This window comes from Lolium perenne, chromosome 7 (genome assembly GCF_019359855.2).
Source record: "Lolium perenne isolate Kyuss_39 chromosome 7, Kyuss_2.0, whole genome shotgun sequence".
NCBI classification, from domain to species: domain Eukaryota; kingdom Viridiplantae; phylum Streptophyta; class Magnoliopsida; order Poales; family Poaceae; genus Lolium; species Lolium perenne.
This window is the reverse complement of record NC_067250.2, coordinates 299,506,999-299,525,695: the sequence shown is the minus strand read 5'-3', so window position 1 is coordinate 299,525,695 and position 18,697 is coordinate 299,506,999. Positions and strand designations below refer to the sequence as shown.

The window sequence follows — 18,697 nt, the reverse complement described above, 5'->3', positions numbered from 1 at the left end:
GCGAGGCATGATTGGAGTTTGCTATGAACAACTTCTCTTCGGTGTTTAATTCAGTTTGTAATGTTTGGTACTGTTTATTTTTAATTCAGTTTGGTACTAGTGTTTAATCCAATTTGTCATTCGGTTTGAGATAGAAAGCTGGCAGCTAAGTTTGTTTAATTCATATTATTCATTTTTGTATTTTCATTGTGCCTGGGAATATGTAAATTAAATTTGGACTTCAGTAAGCTGACCTATTCTGATGTTCCAGTTGAGCCAAATTCTGAAGTTGGGCCAAATTTTGACTGCATATAAGCTGAACCACTCAAAATGTCTTGTTTGAAAACAAATAAAAAGGAAAGCTATTTTGACAGCACCATATGTGAAACATAATCGCGGTTGACATCGCTCCAAATGTCAATGTTTGATAGCAAATAAGTACCAAGTACAATAAGCTAAATAAGTAGAATTTTTGCAAGCACATTTAGTTTCAGCAACAAATAGATCATGTAATAACATTGCAAAACTGCTACCACAAGTACGAGTGCATGGTTATGCTTGTCCTCAAAATCCTTCACGGACCATTCTCTGGTACTCGCACTCAGCTCAGATCGTTTTTGAAGTTCTTTTTGGTTCAGGTCTTTCGAAGTTCCCCAATGTACGGTATCCTTCTTTAAAGCACGTGTAAAGCTGCCTGAATCGAGTCCGTATGCTGGCAAACACTTCACCTCCTCCTTCCAAACACCGAAACCTTTGACCTTTGTGTGCTTATTATAAAACTATATCCTTCGTCCTCACTTCTAAAGGTCTTGCTAACCACAAGGTGATACTTGCTCCTCCTCGCCATTGCCTTGACAATCCATGTCTGATAACCACAAACATAAAAATAAGATTCATGTTACTAGTCAAATAAATCATGTCTTACAAAAAAAGATTTATAATATACTCCACTCAACACAGCACAAATGTATCAGTACAATACTTTGTTTCTTCATTACAAAAAAAAAGCTCTATAATATACTTCACTCAACACAGCACAAATATATCAGTACAAATGTACAATACTTTGTTTCTTCATTGCCAAAACAATTCTACTTGCCTAGAAGAAATATCATAGAACACATATTCTTATTTACAGTACCACGCATCTGCATGTAGCTGCATGAATGTCGGTTCAGTAGGTTATACAGAAAGTAGGTAGCATGTCGAATTTCACTAAAGGCACACAAAATGCCAGATTAATTGCTCAGAAATAACAGCTACAGATTCCAATTAGCTGTGCAATTATGTCTGCTCTTCCTGATTCGAGAATCATGAAGTTTCATCGCGAGAGGAATTAGCCAGGAGGGAGTTGAGCTGTACTTTTTTACATCAATCATGGACTGTTATCAGAAGGACATGTGACGTCCTGCTTCACAGATCATATCATGTGAGCTTGTAATAACAATCGATCATGGACTGTTTTCCAAGGAGGTCTGATGTCGCTGTCAATGCTTGCGCACTCTAACCCTATCAATGTGGCGATTGCGTCGCTCGCTGGTAGACGTGACGGCGGAGTGAATGGGGCGGGCGGTGGAGTCGCTAGTGGATAAGGCGGCGGCGTACCTGCTCGATGTGGCGGCAGCGATCGCTGGTGTGGCGGCGACGACGTCCCTGGTCGTGTGGCGGAGGCAGCGGCGATCGCTGGTGTGGCAGCAGCGAAGGGGATGAGGCGACTACGTCCCTGATCGCTGGTTTGGCGGAGGCAGCTTCGATGCTGGTGTGGCGACGGCGGAGTGGATGAGGCGGCGGCGTTCCTGTCGCTGGTGTGGCGGCGGCGGCGCTCGTCTGCCAAGTTTCCTTGGTCAACACTATTACTAGCTAATTGATGGACTGGGCCCAATAGTACTAAATTGTTCTCTTCTTTCTTCGTTTTTGACATCTTGCTGGGCTGCCGGGCCGAATCTGTCACACTCAATCCTAACCGTTAAGTAAAATCATACCTCTCCCTTTTATTTAGATGAGAAGTAAAATGTACTGTAAAAGAAGCCTTGATAAGAGGGTTTGGTTTTCCTTCATATTTTAGTGGACAATTGAGTGTTCAATTTAGTTCAGTTTGCAGTTATACAGTTTATTTCAGTATAGTGTTTGCTACTTTTGCACTTGTTTTTTGCGTTGTGAACTGTGGGTTTGCAGATCAGTAGTAGCATTCATTGAAGGTGGGTTCGTCGTTATCACAATTTTCATGTTGCATGGTAATATTTGACATTAATGATCGATGATATTTGAGTTAGATAGTTTTTGCACGAGAGATCTTGTTATATATACAGGGTGCCATGTGCATGGCATGCAGGTGTCAACTGTCAAGTGGTCCTTTCTTGTCTAGAATTAAGGTTTAAAATAGTACGTTATTTCTGCGTTAATAGTGCGCTATAGCATATCTGGAGGGTTCACGCTAATTTTACCAATTTTTCTCGCTATGGCGCTATTAAAGAAATAGCATGCTATATCGCGCTAAAACTTCATAGCGTTAGCGCCCTATTTTTCAGCCTATTGGTCCAAGGACATGAGTTTTCCTCTTTAATAAAATAAGAAGTAGCTTTCACTTTTTTGTGGGGATGAACTCAAATTTGTTGGTTCCTCTTTTAAATCGAAGATAATATGACTAATGTTCACTAGTAGAAAAAGAGGCTTCCGTCCAGCCCCATTAGTCGCCAAAATATAGTAACCGCGACTAATGAGGTCTTTAGTCGCGGTTTGGGAGGCTACCCGCGACCAAAGGTCTGGGCCCAGCGCGCTTGGTGGCTAGCTGGTGGACGGGAGGGGCTTTAGTCGCGGTTGGCCAGGCCAACCGCGACTAAAGGTCCTCAGGCCTGGCCCGAAGGCCTTTAGTCGCGGTTGGCCGGGCCAACCGGGACTAAAGGCCCATCCCTAAAAAAGGCAGCTCAGCTTACTTCACTTAGCCATTTGGTGCCATTTCTCTTCACAATCTTCACAAGGGGTGGTGGGTTTGCTTTTGGTTCCTCTTATGCACACAAGGTGTTCGATGAAATGCCCGAGAGCATGAAACAAATATGATATGAAGTGTCCGAGCCACACTTGAGCTTTCTCATTTATTTTTTCTCCTCGATCGCGGTTAGCAACTTGAACCTTTCATGTGTCATTGATAAAATATGCATGTGTGTAGTTCATTGTTTAATTTCTATTGTTTGTAGCTAGTTAGTTTAACAAATGCATGATGGTTAATTATATATTTTATATTATAATAATGCAGATGAATCGGCAATGGATGTACGGTAACCAACTCTCCGACGAGTTCATTACAGGTTTGAAAGATTTCCTCGTAGTGGCTAATGCGAACAAGCAGGGGGATTTTGTTATCTGTCCATGTGTTGGCTGTAAGAATCAGAAGGGTTACTCTTCCTCAAGAGACGTTCACCTGCACCTGCTTCGGCAGGGTTTCATGCCAAGCTATAATTGTTGGACCAAGCATGGAGAAAGAGGGGTTATAATGGAAGAAGATGAAGAAGGGGATGATTTCATCGATGACAACTATCTTGATCATTTCGGTGATACTTTCTTGGAGGATGCTGAAGGTGGGGAAGGTGAAGGGGAAGGTGAAGAAGAGGCACGTGATGAGCCCGCTGATGATCTTGGTCGGACCATTGTTGATGCACGGAGAGGCTGCGAAACTGAAAAGGAGAGGAAGAATTTGGATCGCATGTTAGAGGATCACATAAAGTCACTGTACCCCGGATGCGATAATGGTCTGAAAAAGCTGGGCTGCACACTGGATTTGCTGAAATGGAAGGCACGGGAAGGTCTATCTGACTCGGGATTTGAAAATTTGCTGAAAATGATGAAGAATATGTTTCCAAAGAATAACGAGTTACCCGCCAGTATGTACGAAGCAAAGAAGGTTGTCTGCCCCTCTAGGTTTGGAGGTTCTGAAGATACATCCTCTACCGCGGTGAATACGAGAATTTGAATGAATGCCCGGTATGCACTGCATTGCGATTTAAGATCAGAGGCGATGACCCTGGTGACGATGTTGAGGGCGAGAAACCCAGGAAGAGGGTTCTCGCCAAGGTGATGTGGTATGCTCCTATAATACCACGGTTGAAACGTCTGTTCAGGAACAAAGAGCATGCCAAGTTGTTGCGATGGCACAAAGAGGACCGTAAGTCGGACGGAGAGTTGAGACACCCCGCAGATGGAACGCAATGGAGAAAGATCGACAGAGAGTTTAAAGATTTTGCAGCTGACGCAAGGAACATAAGATTTGGTCTAAGTACAGATGGCATGAATCCTTTTGGCGAGCAGAGCTCCAGCCATAGCACCTGGCCCGTGACTCTATGCATCTACAACCTTCCTCCTTGGTTCTGCATGAAGCGGAAGTTCATTATGATGCCAGTGCTCATCCAAGGTCCGAAGCAACCCGGCAATGACATCGATGTGTACCTAAGGCCATTAGTTGATGAACTTTTACAGTTGTGGGGCAAACCTGGTGTACGTGTGTGGGATGAGCACAGAGAAGAGGAATTTGACCTACGAGCGTTGCTTTTCGTAACCATCAACGATTGGCCTGCTCTTAGTAACCTATCGGGACAGACAAATAAGGGATACAATGCATGCACGCACTGCTTACATGAGACTGAAAGTGTGTATTTGCCAAATTGTAAGAAGAACGTGTACCTGGGGCATCGTCGATTTCTTCACCGACATCATAACGTAAGAAAGAAAGGCAAGCATTTCAACGGCAAGGCAGATCACCGGCCGAAACCTGCGGAACGTACTGGTGCGGAGGTATTTGATATGGTCAAGGATTTGAAAGTCATCTTTGGAAAAGGTCCTGGCGGAAAATCAGTTCCGCAGGGAGCTGACGGGCACGCACCCATGTGGAAGAAGAAATCTATATTTTGGGAGCTAGAATATTGGAAAGTCCTAGATGTCCGCTCTGCAATCGACGTGGTGCATGTTACGAAGAATATTTGCGTGAACCTGCTAAGCTTCTTGGGCGTGTATGGGAAGACAAATGATACAAAGGAAGCACGGCAGGACCAGCAACGCTTGAAAGACCCTGATGACCGGCATTCGGAATGGTTTCAAGGTCGTGCCAGCTACGCTCTTACCAAAGAAGAGAAGGTCATCTTTTTTGAATGCCTGAGCAGTATCAAGGTCCCGTCTGGATTCTCGTCCAATATAAAGGGAATAATAAACATGGCGCAAAAAAAGTTCCAAAACCTGAAGTCTCACGACTGCCACGTGATAATGACACAATTGCTTCCGATTGCTTTGAGGGGGCTCCTACCGGAAAATGTTCGAGTAGCCATTGTGAAGCTATGTGCATTCCTCAATGCAATCTCTCAGAAGGTAATCAATCTAGAAGATCTACCACGGCTACAGAACGATGTGATCCAATGTCTTGTCAGTTTCGAGGTGGTGTTCCCGCCATCCTTCTTCAATATTATGACGCACCTCATGGTTCACCTAGTCGAAGAGATTTCCATCCTCGGTCCTGTATTTCTACACAATATGTTTCCCTTTGAGAGGTTCATGGGAGTATTACAGAAATATGTTCGTAACCGTGCTAGGCCAGAAGGAAGCATTGCCAAGGGCTATGGAAATGAGGAGGTAATTGAGTTTTGTGTTGACTTTGTTCCTGAACTTAAGCCGATTGGTCTTCCTCGATCGCGGCACGAGGGGAGACTAAGTGGAAAAGGCACGATCGGAAGGAAATCAACGATATGTATGGACGGCCATTCTATGACTGAAGCACACCACATAGTTCTGACCAATTCCAGCTTGGTGGCTCCGTACTTTGAGAAACGTAAGAATATTTTACGCTCGGACAACCCGGGGAAGCCTGAATCCTGGATTAGAAAGGCCCACATGGAGACTTTCGGCAGTTGGTTGAGAAAACATTTAATGAATGACAATGATGTTGGAGATCAGCTGTACATGTTGGTCAAGACACCATCTTCGACTATAACGACTTTCCAAGGGTACGAGATAAATGGGAATACATTTTACACGATCGCCCAAGATAAAAAGAGCACCAACCAAAACAGTGGTGTCTGCTTTGATGCAGCAACCGAGAATGGGCAAAAGGTCACATATTATGGTTACATAGAGGAGATATGGGAACTTGACTATGGACCCTCCTTTAAGGTCCCTTTGTTCCGGTGCAAATGGTTCAAGCTAACAGGAGGTGGGGTAAAGGTGGACCAGCAATACGGAATGACAATGGTGGATTTAAACAATCTTGGTTACCTTGACGAACCATTCGTTCTAGCCAAAGATGTCGCTCAGGTTTTCTATGTGAAGGACATGAGTAGCAAATCGAGGAAACGGAAAGATAAGAAAACAATCAGTACATCATGCTATGATCCAAAGCGCCACATTGTTCTTTCAGGGCAAAGAAACATCGTGGGAGTGGAGGACAAGACAGACATGTCAGAAGATTATAACATGTTTGGTGAAATTCCACCCTTCAAAGTGAACACCGACCCAAGCATTAAGTTAAATGATGAGGATGCTCCATGGATACGGCACAATCGTAAGCAAGTAGGGACACAAGGGAAGAAATGATGTGTAATAATTTATTGTACCAAACTTTGTTGAATGGATCATGTGAATTATATTATCTGTGATGTGTTTGGTGTCCATTTTCGAATGATTCGATTGATTCGAGATACCACTGATGATACATGAAATTTGGAGTGACTTAGTCATACTCTTGCCTAGGCGTATAATATGCATACTCGTAGTCTTCATAGTCGCCGTTGTTGTACTGGTAGTCTTCGCCTTCTAAGTTGCCGCCGTCGTCGTCGCTGCCGTCATCGCTGTCGTCGTGCGGCGCTCGTGGCTCGAACTGAGGGTAGCGCAGGCGGGGGATATCGCCGGCAGTGATGTAGTCCATGACGCTCTGTAGAGTCCGGCCGTACCACCATAGCCGACGGTCGGCCTCGTGGAAGTTCCTAGGAGGCAGACCGTCCTCCTCATACCTGGCGAGCGCCCTGTCACGTCGATTGATGAAGAAGGCGTCCCAAGTATGCTGGTTATCGGGATGCCAGCGGGGATTCATCCGCTGCTCCGGCGTGAGGTCGAGGTAGTAGTGGTTCGTGATGGCCACCCGGCGCGCAGTACCCTGAGGGACGGGAGGGACCGGCACGCCTACGGTGCTTAGGCTCCAGCCGGCGAGGACGCGGTAGCCCGGTGGGCAAGGGTAGTTCGAGGCGCAAAGCTCCTCCACCTGCTGGTAGGTTAGAGTGGGTACGGTGGAAGCCATGAGAGAGTGATGAGAGATTGTAGAGATGTGATCATAATGCTGGACAATCCGGGCTACATATATGTAGTGACGAATGGCGAGAAAAATGGGAGCGGGAAGACATGAGGCGGGAAGAAAGATGCGGGAAGACAGGGAAGAAATGGCGGGAAGAAGAGGAATCTAGAGCTGGTCATCTAACCTTTAGTCCCAGCTGGTGGGTGCAACCGGGACTAAAGGTGGTTTTGTATCATCTAACAAAACTGTCGGTGGGATAAGAACGTCTGGGTAAGCTTTAGTCCCGGCTGGTGGGTGCAACCGGTACTAAATGTGGTTTTGTGTCATCTAAGAAAACTGTTGGTGGGATAAGGACGTTTGGGTAAGCTTTAGTCCTGGATGGAGGGTGCAACCGTGACTAAAGCTATCGGCAGGATAAGGACGCGTGGGTGGACGCACTGCTCGATGAGATAAATCATGTAGCACACGACGCCATGTCGGAGGAACAAGACAAAGCAGCAGCGGCGTCGTGCCTATAAAAGGAGCATCGATACGCCTTGGCAAGCAGACCAACAAGCCAACCTAGCAGGTAGGGAGAGTTTCATTCCCATGGATGGAGTAAAGGGTTGGAAAATCTCCCGTGGCGCAACTTCTCGAAGATGTCGTTGGTGCACACGCCCTACGGCATCTTCAGAAGTTGCTCCTCAGGAAAATTTTCCTGCAAGCCCGTGAAAGACTCCATCTCCTCTAACAGTGTTGGGTAAAGGGTTCAAAAACCTCCCGTGGCGCAGCTTCTCGAAGATGTCGTCGGTGCACACGCCCTACGACATCTTCGGAAGTTGCTCCTCGGAAAAATTTTCCTGCAAGCCCGTGAAAGACTCCATCTCCTCTAACAGTGTTGGGTAAAGGGTTGGAAAATCTCCTCATACCTGGCGAGCGCCCTCTCACACCGACTGATGAAGAAGGCGTCCCAAGTATGCTTGTCATCGGGATGCCAGCGGGGATTCATCCGCTTCTCCGGCGTGAGATCGAGGTAGTAGTGGTTCGTGATGGCCGCCCGACGCGCAGTACCCTGAGGGACGGGAGGGACCGGCACGCCTCCGGCGCTTAGGCTCCAGCCGGCGGGGATTTTTTGATATATTATTTGTATTTTTAACATTTTGAATTGAATTAGTTTTATTTTTCTGATTTTTTTGATATATTATTTGTATTTTTAACATTTTGAAATGAATTAGTTTTATTTTTCTGGATTTTTTGATATATTATTTGTATTTTTAAGATTTTGAATTGAATTAGTTTTATTTTTCTGAATTTTTTGATATATTATTTGTATTTTTAACATTTTGAATAGAATTAGTTTTATTTTTCTGATTTTTTTGATATATTATTTGTATTTTTAACATTTTGAAATGAATTAGTTTTATTTTTCTGGATTTTTTGATATATTATTTGTATTTTTAACATTTTGAATTGAAAAGAAATTTTAAAAAGACCTTTAGTCGCGGTTGGTGTGGCCAACCGCGACTAAAGGTCTTTCCGCGGGAACCGCTCAAATCCGGCGAAAAATACCTTTAGTCGCGGTTGGTGTGGCCAACCGCGACAAAAGGGCCACACCAACCGCAACTAAAGGTCTGTTTCTATAAATTCGCGCGGCCGTTCGCGCGGCGCCACTTCTTCTTCTCCGCCAGATCTTCGTCTCTGCAGCGCCGTGCTCGCCCTCGTCGACGTCGTCGCCGCACTCGGCCTCGTCGTCGCCGCGCCCACCCTCGTCGTCGCCGCGCTCGCCTTTCACCGCCCGCTCGTCGTCTCGCCGCCGGAAGCCGCCGTGGCGTCGTCGCCGCCCCCGTACGCCGTGCCCACCGACAGCCGCGCGGGCGCGCGCCGCCGCCACTCACATGCACTGCGCGCGCGCCGCCGCCGCCACTCACACTACGCGCGCCGTGGCCACCACCGCGCGCCGGCCGCCGCCGCCGTGTCCACCGCACACATACACGGGAGAGGGGCGCCACAGTACACACGGCGCCCCTCTCACATTCTTTTTTTTTGTTTTTTTAAACTTAACAAAAAAATTAATTAATTTAACTATAATTTAACTTAATACAATAAGTTTAACTTAACCAAAAAATTAACTTAATTAACCAAAATTTTAACTTAAGAAATTTTTTACTAAAAATAACACCGCGACCCTGCACAACCGGAGAACGTAACCACCGCGCGTATACAGAGGGTTGGCGAGGGGGAAGCGCATAACTTTGTGTGCCGCGCCCCCTCGTCGCCCCATCCGTATACGTGCGGTGTTTTGTTTTGGATCGAGGGGGCGGCAGCGAGGGAGGCCCCTATGTGTGTTGTCCTCGGCATCGCCACCACCCTCTCCCACCCCTTCCTCGCCCCCTCCTACGTAGTACCCTCGCTCCGCCTCCTCCTGCTCCGCCATTTCGCCACCGCCACCACCACCGCCCCCCTTTCGCCACCGCCCCCCTTTCGCCACCGCCACCGCCCACTTCTTCACTTAATTAATTAGTTTTTACTACATGTTTTCAGGACTGACATATGGCGGACGATAGAGCTGACCCGATTATGGCCAACTATGATCCGGAAGCTGAAGAACATATAATGGGCCTCATAAACGGTGATGTTCTTTATGTGCCAACCGAACAAGATGAAGAAGAGGATATCTCTTCTTATCTGAACCTTGACGGTGAAGATGAAGATTGTCAGCGAGGTGATGATGAAGGAACAAACATTGTCGATGGAGGTCAACCGTCCATAAACAACGATCTTCAATAGCAAGTAGCAACCACCTCCGGCGAGGTATATATATACATTGAGCCTCTGGTGATACAAACTTACTGATTTGAATAAATATGTGTACTAACGCGCGTGACTCTCTTTCTTATTTTAGCCCTCGGCCGGATCATCGAAACAATCGAGTACGTCGTCAAAGCGTGGCGCAACCAAGATGCTGAAACAAGGAGAAACATATACCATCGAGGTTGTCAGTGCAACCGGCAAGCCGCTGGAGCCCCACAAGAACTCCACCAAGTTTATCAACCAATGCGAAGCCGTTGTTAGAGAAAACGTCCCGATCACCTTCCAGGAGTGGAATGATCCAAAGAAGGCACGTCTTGGTTCCAGTTTTGTCGACAAGAGAACAAAAAAAGATTGCTGGAAAAAGCTTATGGAACATTTCGTTCGACCACCGAAATACAACAAATTCAATGAATTCCGTAACGAGATTCCGGGTGGACGTGAGAGGAGGAGGCTAGTCAAACAGTTCGCTCTTCATAAGATGGACGATGCATTCCGGAAATTCAAGCAAATCTAGCCCGTGACTATGTCAACAAGAACAAGACTCCGGATTTCAAAGGACAATATGAGAAACTAAAAGATGATTGGCCAGAATTTGTGAGGCAAAAGAAATCGGAGCAGTTCATTGAAATATCGAAAAAAATAAGGAAAATGCGGCTAAGAAAGAGTACAATCATATTATGGGGCCAGGAGGGTATCGCCTTTCGGAGCCTAAGCGGGAGAAGATGGAGAACGACCTGAGGGCGCGAGGAATCCCTCTAGGTACAGAGGGATGGGACCAAAGGGCCAAAAGCTGGTGGTACGGGCATGGGGGAACGCTACACCTGGAGACAGGGGTGTGTGTTCACCGGAAGAAAGCGTTTAAACCCACCCAAGCCCTTATTGACGCAATGAGGGATGCTCAAGAGGGGAAGATCAAGTTCAACAGAGAGAATGACGCGCTGACAAAAGCCCTCGGGAATCCTGAACACCCAGGACGTGTACGAGGCAAAGGCGTCATTCCGTGGAAAGTAGGGTTCTCCCAGGACGATGACCCATACGGTTACAGAAGCCGTAAGAGAAAGACGGATCGGGATGTAGATGTTGTGGCGCGGTTGGCATCGGAATTCGATGAGATGAAGAAAACCCCGAATATACTAGTACAAGAAAGATCGGCAGCTGGGACGCATGAAGATCATCCAGCGGATCTCAAAAGCCAGCAGCGGAGAAGCAGCGTGGCTTCCACGGAGGCCCCGCTGGCTAGTGCTAATGCACCGGCGATCGATATTACTGCACCGTAGACTCCTCGCTACCCCGTGGACGATGTAAAGGAGATGAAAGAATGCCATCTGCATTACCCAGTGGGGAACATTTCCATGAAGGTAGCCATCGGCAGTGCTTTACCATGTTTACCTGGAACACTCCACCACACCAACCCCATTCAAGATGACTATGCTCGTGTCACGGTGAAGGACATAGTCCCAGGGTTTGAGGACCTGGAGATTGACTATGCTACACCCGAAGGGGAGAGAAGACTTGGAGGTGTCAAGCGCCAGTTCATTCTATGGAAAAAGAAGTTTATCAAGTTTCCAAGCGAGGCGCCAAGGCCAACAAGTCCACCCCCCTCCGGTGGTGGTGGCGGTGGCGGTGGTGGTGGTGGTGGTTCACCTACACCTCCTTCACGTCAGCCGACGCCGCCCCCCAGTCCACAACCTCCGGCGGGTGATCAGCCCCACCCCCAGTCCTCGTCCGGCGGGTGATCAGACGCCGCCCCCCAATCCACCTCCGGCGAAGAAGCAGAAGCAGTCCTGGACTATTAACCCGGACCCTTATGTACCTAAGACCACAAAGGTACCGGAGCCATCACTTAAGCCTCTCCCCACAAGGCCTTGGGAACGTAGTGCCGAGGAAACTAACGCGGCCGCGGCTGCTCAGTATGAGAAATGGAAGGCGGATACGAAGGCGAAAAGAGAGCCCGAGCCCAAGCCAGTATCTTCTGACAAGGAAAAGAAGTGGGCTAAGTCATTTTTGAGCACACCGTCCCAAGCCGCGAAGAATATGCCTGACGACTATGCACGTGAACTTCGTAGGCAAGCACTCATGTTGAAGAAGAAGAAAGACTTGGCGGAGAAGCAGGAGAAGAAAGCCTTGGAGGAGGCCGAGAAAGAATTAGAAAGTAAAAAAAGTGGGAAACGAGTTGCCCAGCTCGGGGAACAAAGTAAACAATCGACCCCCCCGCTCATAGTGAAAGCCGCCGGTCCGGATGCTGAACTAATGGACCCCACAATCATAGCAGCTGCGGCAGCACATGGAATGACTGTAACGGGTGCCAGAGAACAAGCAGCCCAGATCGGTATGACTCTTCGTGCAGTGTTAGGCCTTGAGGAGGCGCCAATGAGTGAGGTAGCAATTACATATGTGCCGAATGGGCCTCTCGTCGAGCCTGCGCAGGAAGAGGATCTACCTCCACAAATGCAAAATCTGCTACGTTGGTACAAGGGTTACATAAAAACTAACGCCGGCAAAGAATATATTTATGCGGAAGTTAGACATGAGCATCACTTCAAATATTACTATGTAACAGTTCATCTGAGTGAATTGTTCCAGCTTTTCAATCTGCGCGAGCTCGACAAATCTATCATCAGTTGCTATGTTCTGTAAGTGATTTATTTCTACCCCATCTCGTTCATTGCCAGCACTATATATATATATATATATTGTCCTAACTATATTGTTGTGTACGCTATTATGCAGAATGAAGATTAGGGAATGCAGAATAAGGAACATCCATGATGTTGGGTTCATTGACCCACAAATCATTAATGGATATGTGTTAGAAAAACACCCCGCCGACGTGGAGCAAGACCTGTGGCTTTTTCTTACAAAGCAGCAACTCAAAAGTGAAATTCTATTTCCTTACCATTTTGGGTGAGTGTTTCTGTCTTGAGCACATTCTCTTTTGTTTACTCCATGCATGGTATGTGGCTAATCGATGAGTTATGCATGACTGTGCATGTATCGTGTCCGCAGGTTCCACTGGATTCTGCTAGTAATTCAATTTCACACCTCCACAGTTCTCGTCATCGACTCTCTGAATATGGATCCAAAGCTTTGGGTCGACATGACAAGAATGATGCAAAAGTAATTATTTTCATTCATTTGTGCTCTATATCGATCGGCCTATTTCGTTCATTTCCTAATATCAAGTAACTAATAACTCTCTTGTTCATTTAATTTTCTTTGCCTCGTAGGGTCTGGAGACGGTTCGCAGATGAAAGGTCGATGAATTCAAAAAAGAGCTAGAATTTAGAAGGTCAGTGACTAGGGATATTCAGCCACTGGGGACCAATCTATGTGGATACTATGTTTGTGAGGTCATCCGGAGATACACCTCTGAGCGGAAGCCGTCTGATAACAACGTCAAGAGGAATAACCTCCGGAAGACGCTTAGTCCAGAAGCTCGCTTCCGACCACTTCAAGAGGAACTAGCATGATGGTTCATGAGGGAAGTCCTCCATCCTAAAGGAGAACACTATTACGAGGACGTAGAACTGTGGATGAAGTAAATTATGTATGGAAACTTGTTCAAAATTGTATATGGTCATCCGATATTGAATATATATTGTATATTCCTCTTGAATTTTCTTGGTTCTAATTTCAAATTTGTTTGAAATTGTACATTCATATGCATGTATATAGTACCATAGAATATGTGTACTGAAACTTCTTCAAAATTAAAATAAAACACAAAATAAAATATAAAAGAAATAAAACAATTACAAACTAAAAAGAAACCAGATTTAGGAGGGGCTAAAACCCTAAACCTGCGGAGGCCTTTAGTCGCGGTTGGCCAGGAGAACCGCGACTAAAGGTCCTCCGCCCCGACGGACTGCTGGCGGCCACGTGGACGTGCCTTTAGTCGCGGTTCGTAAGCAACCGCGACTAAAGGGGGGCCTTTAGTCGCGCTTCATTGGTCCCGGTTGCGCAACCGCGACTAATGGCAGTTGCGAACCAGGACTAAAGCCCCTTTTTCTACCAGTGGTTGATGATTCTTAATAATTAAATAATTTATATAGGTTGTTGCCTTTTGGAATTCTTATCTTAGCCTTCTAAAAATTGGAGAACTATATTTGTATGTGGTTATGAATGTATGGTTCAGACACTTTTAGACTATATATTTGTGGTGACCCTGCATACCACTGCATGTTGTAGTACGCCAGTCGTTGATATAACATTCACGAAGTACCAATCCGCAAATATTACATCCCTCAGAGTAGTACAACAGAACATAGCAGGTCCATAACTCATTCATTTATTATTACAAGCATAATGTACATATCATCTCGGAGCTCCTCTTGGGTCCTAAGAGGGATACTCCTGGGTTCGAGGTGAACCCAACTTAACTTACAATATAGAAGTCTTACTAATTTATACATTTATTTCCACGAGCAGTTAAGTACTTAGAGTTCGTACTGCTCGGTTACTACTACTACTTATCGGTCTAAGCTTGCTCTCCTCCGGAACCCTCCCCGGTTCCGTAGACTATAAGGTAGTCTACACCTTCAACACCTCCAGAGAGGTCTGGTTCTTCATAGCCGATGATGTCGGCTCCTTCAGGGTTGTCGTTGTCCTCCTCTAGATGGTTCAGACAATCTAAGCAGGGGATTTAAGAGTGGTATGAGTACGAGCGTGTTGCTGCCAAAACCCACCGGCGGGCAGCGACGGGCAACACAGTAGAGCCGGGAACAACCTAGGGCTGCGGCTGGCCGAGGTCCCTCCGAGCGACGGCCCGCAAAGCCTTCTGGTACACACGTCCGATGCTGATGCAAGGGCGTGCCACCTGACCTATACCTGGTCAGGAAGGTGATGGAGATGCCTCGCTTAGTTTCCTGCATGGCATACACGTAAACATTAAATACGAGCCTCGATCGGCTCTCAGGTTATCCTGTGAATCGGCTCAAGGAGCCGATCCACCCATGATTCGTACGAGGTGCACGAATATATGGTGGTCCTGCTTGATCAAGATAAAGCTAATGAGATCTACGACGATTTAGGGTTTTCACCGCATAATCGGATCATCCTACTCAGGATTGGGCCTCGCGGCCACGCACGGTGATCATAAGCCGATCCTAGACAAGGCCTAAAAACCAACACGAGGTTGATCCTCGGAACATCCTGTCTAGGACTAGCGAACGACACCCTACGTGCCGCTGGATCCTCCAGCCCTTTGTAAGGCCTAACTATTGCAGATATTAAACTAATCCTTGATGAACAAGGAGCAACCGTAACGGATCAGATCTACTAAATAATGATCAAGCGGGGTGCCGCCCCCACACCTAAGATAGGTGTGAGGGCGGCTAGACATGCAAGGGTTGCACTACGATAGCATGTTACGCGAAGAACTATGCTAACCCTAACACATCTATGATAACTACGTTGCTCGCCATCAAAAAGGCTTCAGTACGAGCAACGCATGAACAACGTGGAGCTTGTGCTGCCTAGATCGCAAGATGCGATCTAGGCAGCATGTTGCTTACCGGTAGAAACCCTCGAGACGAAGGAGTTGGCGATGCGCCGAGATTGATTTGTTGGTTGAACGTTGGTTGTTGTTTATTTCATAAACCCTAGATACATATTTATAGTCCAGGGGACTTTCTAACGTGGGAATAATCCCAACCGTGCACGAGGCCAACTCTAACTAAAACGACACGTAATCTACTATGTTACAAATACACGGGCTAACTAGCCCATATTTTGCATATAAAGGCCGATCCATATATTTCCTCCGTATATAATCTTCAAGCCCATCTTGATCGTGGCCCACCTCTGACTTGGTCAAATTCTGGTGATAACACATGCCCCCCTGGTTTTGGAATCGGTAATTCCAAAATCACTCTGCTTTTTATTCGTCAGGTCATGTCGTGGCAGAACCGTTGCAGTATCCTCCATCCTGATGCCTTGCCTCCTCGACTTCTTGCAAAATTTGATAACTTTAGCACCACTTCCTTGGAAACTGCAATGGCTTTAAATCCCCATTAGGCTCCTCCTTATTAAACTGTGCCGATTGACTTAGCTATCGGCACCAAAAACCCTCTTTCCCTGTAGCAAATGTCTTCTTCTTCCTCCGTCTCCTCCGGCCTCTCTTTCCAATCTTCTTCTCCAAGCGAGCCAATGTCGGAGCCTGAGTGGGACTTCGATCTCATATCAGATGGCGACATGCCCCTGACCGATGAGGAAGGCGACCTCCACCTCCTCGTTGAAGGGGAACTGGAGAGCGAAAACGAGGATGACCTCCCCTCATGGAGGAACCCCACTTCCTCTGATAAGGAAGAGGAAGACGAGGATGTGGAGGAAGAAGAGGAGGAAGATGATTCCTCCTCCTCCGCTGGGTACCCGCCGGCGAAGCGCCTCCGCGCTTGGGTAGATAGTGAAGATGACGATGATGACGAAGAGGAAGAAGCTCCGGTCGAAGGCTGGGGCAGCAGTGACGAGGAGTTTTCCGGAAGTAGCGCCGGTGACAGCTACGACGCCGACGACAAGGGCAGCGAGGATCAGTGACATAGGACTAGTAGTACGCGAGCAATCGGCTCTTCTTTTGTTCATCTTTCTTTGAGCAATCGGCTCTCCATTGTAAAAAAACCCTCCTTTGTTAATGAAGAAGTATTTTCAGTCAACTGTTTTGCCGATAGTCAAAGTCACCAAATCTCCAAAAAGAGCCAATGGCATCGCACCGGCTTCTATCATAAAAACACGAGTAAAGTCGACCTAGGTGCCCTTCCAAACGGTAACCTGCGACCTCATTCTGAAAAGGCAAACTCAGATCCCCAAATCGCCGCCTGAGCAGTTCCAACTCAAAACCACCTACACAGATCTCGACCGCGCCGCTCCCCATTCCTTCAACGCATCCCATGGCGGAATCATCCAACACCGACACCACGGCTCCTGGTCTGAAGGTAATCCTCAACCTCCTCTCGCCGTTCGACTTGACATGGGATTAATGGCAAACACCTGGATTAATGTTTCGCTCCGCTACTAATTTAGGTTTCAGACATTCTTCTGCCACATCCTTCTCTCGCAAATTCGATGTGCCTCGGTCCTCGTTCTTCCGAGAGTCCCGCCCTGTTAATTTCGTGCGAAGCTAACAGAATCCCCTTCGTGAGTCAGAACCTAGATCTGACTTCCTGGGCCGACTGCTTGTGAGCCTGGCCTAATCCTCCTGAGGGTTGGGTGGCATGGTACAATAGAATATCAAAAACCCATTATGCCACTTGGGAAACCATAGGGATAGCCGATGCCTTGTCATTATCATTATCTCCTCTTGAGAAGAATGAGAACATCCTGAAAACCATCGGCTACTTTTGGTCTGATTCACTGAACTGCTTCATGTTTGGCCATGGCCCTATGACCCCGACTCTGCTGGATGTGGCCATGATCACAGGCCTAGACATTGCATTCCCCAGCCCTTCTGCATTCAAACTGCCAAAAGTCCCTTTCACTCTTTCCTCTAAAAAAGAGTGTACCAGCTGGGGCGCCTATCTCAATCGTTATATGAAAAACAAAGGCCCCGTGACAGAGAGGGAACACACAGCCTTCCTGAACTTCTGGCTGGAGCACTTCATATTCTGTGGCCCATCACTTGCTCCTACCAAGAATTACCTCTCCCTGGCCTATGAACTTGCTAAAGGCACCCAACTCGGCCTAGGCAAACTGTTTCTTGGAGAGGTCTATCGATCCCTTCAACTGATGTCTGTCAAACTGTTTTCTCAAAAGACAGTTAAAACTGGCGGCCCCTGGTGGTTTATTCAGTTGTGGGCCCAACTATACTTCCAAAACCAAATCCCAGACTTCCCACCGCTGACCACCTGCACCTTTCCGGATGTAAATGGAAAGGAAATTCGATGCACCAGCTATGGCCAAGCCCTGTATGGTCTCCCAGGCAGCAGGCTGATCCCCAAGGAAGCAGCAGGGTGGTTTAAGATTTTCTTCCAAGGTTTGGACAACCCCCTGTTCCACCCTTATACTGAATCGGCAAATTTTGAAAACCCAGTCTCTTTCCGATTGGATGACTTTGCCGATGACGCCAGCACCCAGCATTTGTACTCCCTCATGATTCGTCCTTGCTTCCTCCCTGTTGGCATGAGTACCTCGAACCGGATCATCAAGCCCGGTTATGAGTGTTATCAACCGGTAGTAGCAGCCCGACAGCTTGGTCTCGGACAGGTGCCTCCACACTTCTTCTTGCATCACCTGACAGCAAGTAGAGCTGAACTGCCTGACATCCTTACTGCTCAAAGGTGTTATACCTTCTTTGACGCTTTGGCCATTCCAATTCCCCGCGACCTCCGTTTCTCCTTCACTACCGACGGTTTCGAAACTTGGTGGTCCATGTGGAAGACCCACGTTTTCAGGAGGGCTCTAGGACCGTTGCTGAGAGAACTTGATGCCGAATATGACATCCCTGCAGACCAGGTACCATCACTTAAACATTTCTTGTAACAGCATTATGGTGATTGTTTGTGACCTGACTCCATCTCCTGTCAGCAACAAGATGGTCCGGCTCCCACACAAGCCGACGGTTCCCCTTTCGAATTCCTTCCTCCGGCACCAGTGGTTCTCTTCTGCCAGAGCTCGCCACCCCTGAAGAAAGTCATAATGCAGAGTCAGCCGATTTCACCGAAATCGGCTCCC

General features: G+C 47.1%; 1 long non-coding RNA gene across 1 annotated transcript; it reads right to left on the bottom strand.

Moving 5' to 3' along the window:
- Positions 1 to 392: 392 nt before the first annotated feature.
- LOC127314901 (uncharacterized) lies at positions 393 to 1,847 on the bottom strand. Its single transcript, XR_007860019.2, has 2 exons — positions 1,585 to 1,847; positions 393 to 844 (listed from the first exon to the last, which is right to left on the bottom strand). It is a non-coding gene; the product is annotated as an uncharacterized lncRNA (long non-coding RNA).
- Positions 1,848 to 18,697: the final 16,850 nt, after the last annotated feature.